A 2,664-nucleotide genomic window follows, 5' to 3' on the forward strand; every position below is an offset into this window, starting at 1 on the left:
GGCTGACGTCACATCCGAGGCGGGCGGGGCTTCCGATGAACCCATTCACATCCAGAGAGGAGAGAAGGCCCCGCACTGATTGTGCCGCGGTTGAGATTTGCGGTTCGCCTGCTGAACGTCGTCAGGCGCTGTGAAAAGTCGAGAATTGTTGAATTAATTCCAATTCGTGTCAAATGATTTCGACAGTAAGTAACGTGTGTGTCCGTTGTTTTTAGCTTCAGGTCATATCACATGATCTTCATTAGCAGATGGAGTTTGCACAAACGTGTCTAGCAATACGTTTTTCTTTCAGAACTTAATGACTTCTCGTGCATGTTGCCATTGATGATGTCTAATCGTTTTAGAATAAACTCTGAAATAAATAGCATTTATAACATTTATCATCCAAAATACTCTTGGGTTGTTATAAACAAATTCAGCAAATGCCCAACATACAAATTTAGGCTATATTTAATTTCTGTTTATTTTTTACTGTTGTTCATTTAAGGTAGGCGTGTGTATAGTAAAAGAAAACCTTCTCTTAGGAGAAATAAGCAACAAGAGAAACAAACAATTTTCAGTCTAAAAAGAAAAAACTATAACTAAAAAACTCAGGGTAAGAATGAGTTTGCTCGGAGAGGAATTGCACCCGTGGATGAGGACCAGCAGGACAATGGCACCACAGTGCATTGGCCTGCGCTGTTCTGGCATCTGAGCCCCGGTGTGTTTTCACAGCTGCTGTGGTCTGAAAGACTAGACGTGATTTTGCAGAAGCGAGGGAAAGAGCCAGGAGGAATGTGAAGCCGCGTTCCTCCGGAGCTGTGGACCAGCTATCTGCACCGCCTCGGCTCCCCACGGACCACTGATCAAAGACGGGGAGGCATATGACGGCCATCTCCTCGTTGTCTTCCTCCTCCCTTTCTCTCCATCTCCCCTCGCTCACCCCATTTCTGCCTTTTCCCTCTCTCACTCTCCATCATCCCCTCTGGTGCTCTGTGACATTCTTTCCACCTCTTTTCTCTTTCATCCCTTTAACTAATTTACGATGGGGTCGGGGGGGAAGGAGGGACGGTGAGTGATGTGAGTAGATGGATGTTCCTCAATTTTTGCCACTACGATGATCACATGCGCTTTGCTTATATGTCAATTTTTATTCATGCTCTTTAAAGCGGTCCATCCATGCGTCGTTGGGACGGCCCTTCCCTTTGACATTTTTTTTTTTTCACTTCCCGTTAGCTTATTTGCAAACCCACAAATGAGAGCCTAATGACAAATCAACAAAAACGTAGTATCCGTGAAAGAAATCCAATCTGATGCGTTCTGCTTTTGTCTATCTCATCCACAGCTTAATGGGAGCGCTGAGATGCTTTCTCCCTGCTGTTACATTGTGCATTGCTGAGCTGAGCACTGGCCAGATTCAGAGCAGCGGGGTGACTTAGCCAGAGCAGCACTCCCACTGTGTGATACACGCAACCGTGCCAATATCTAATTTGGCTGCACTCAGGTCAGCATAGTTCTCCCAGCCAGCCGGCCCGAGCAACTACACAGCCAAATGGAGATGTACTAGTACATTTTGAGGTCATTCGTTTTTGTTAATATTCGTGATGCCATACAGATTTTCAAAATTTTTACAAGAAGGTTTGCAGACATATGCACGATCATACACATGCAGACACACACGTTTTGGGTGGATGTGTGAATGCTATGAATGTGTGGCTATTTCGTGCAGCACAGCCTTGGAGGCGGTAATTCAATGTCTTCTCCTGAGTCCTGCCCGAGACTTACGGCCTTGGTAAGGAGCTTCATCCGTCTTTATGGACGCTGAAATGCACAAATCAAATCCTGGTGCATCAGGACCAGCAGCGAAATGAAAAGTTCATGGGACAAATGTAATTGTCTGTGTCTTGGTAGGTTCAACCTCAAGGATCTAATTGGAGAGCTACTTGTTATATTGCACATTGCCACCGTTCCTTTTCTTTTGTTTGGATGTTTTCTTTTCAGTCACAGTACTCTGGCCTCAAAAAGAGATTTTTGTAAAGGAACTTTATGATATTTGGGAAAATATGAAAAAGGAAGATCAATACCACTCCCAAATGTTTGCATCAGATACTAAGTTGGACCTGCAGGTTAGCTTAGCTGTACCAATCAGCTTAACTCAGCCAACCCCTGTAAAACTTTGTTTAACGTAATCAGCGTACGGATCACGTTAAATAGATTATTCTATTCTGTTGCGTTACAATAGACCCCGGCCATGTGTTTCTCCCCCATGATTCCAGCTGTTGTGAAGCTGACCAGCTTCTGGCTTCTGCTTCACACAGTTGCATAATCAGGAATTATACCATGCGCTAAATCAAATGTACATCGTCAATCATTATATAGCGCAGGGTGGCACACAGGCAGTACACAAGAAGCAACCAAACGATGCAAAAACATAAGCGCATACATGTAATGCAGCTTTAGAAGCCGCATCATCAGGCCCGAATATTCACATAAAGGAAGTATTTTGAATTCTTGACTCTATTGGTTTTTGAAAGTCTGCCACCGTTCCCAGCATTAATTTCTGTGACGGGCCACGGTCATAAGGACCTGTCACATAAAATTGAGTAGCAGCCCTTAAAAGCTCCCACCCTATTATGACCCCGTTAAATCCTTTTTGGAAATGAAACGACTGCAGAGAAATCCTTA

The sequence above is a fragment of the Gasterosteus aculeatus genome, chromosome 20, assembly GCF_964276395.1.
Source record: "Gasterosteus aculeatus chromosome 20, fGasAcu3.hap1.1, whole genome shotgun sequence".
Lineage (NCBI taxonomy): Eukaryota > Metazoa > Chordata > Actinopteri > Perciformes > Gasterosteidae > Gasterosteus > Gasterosteus aculeatus.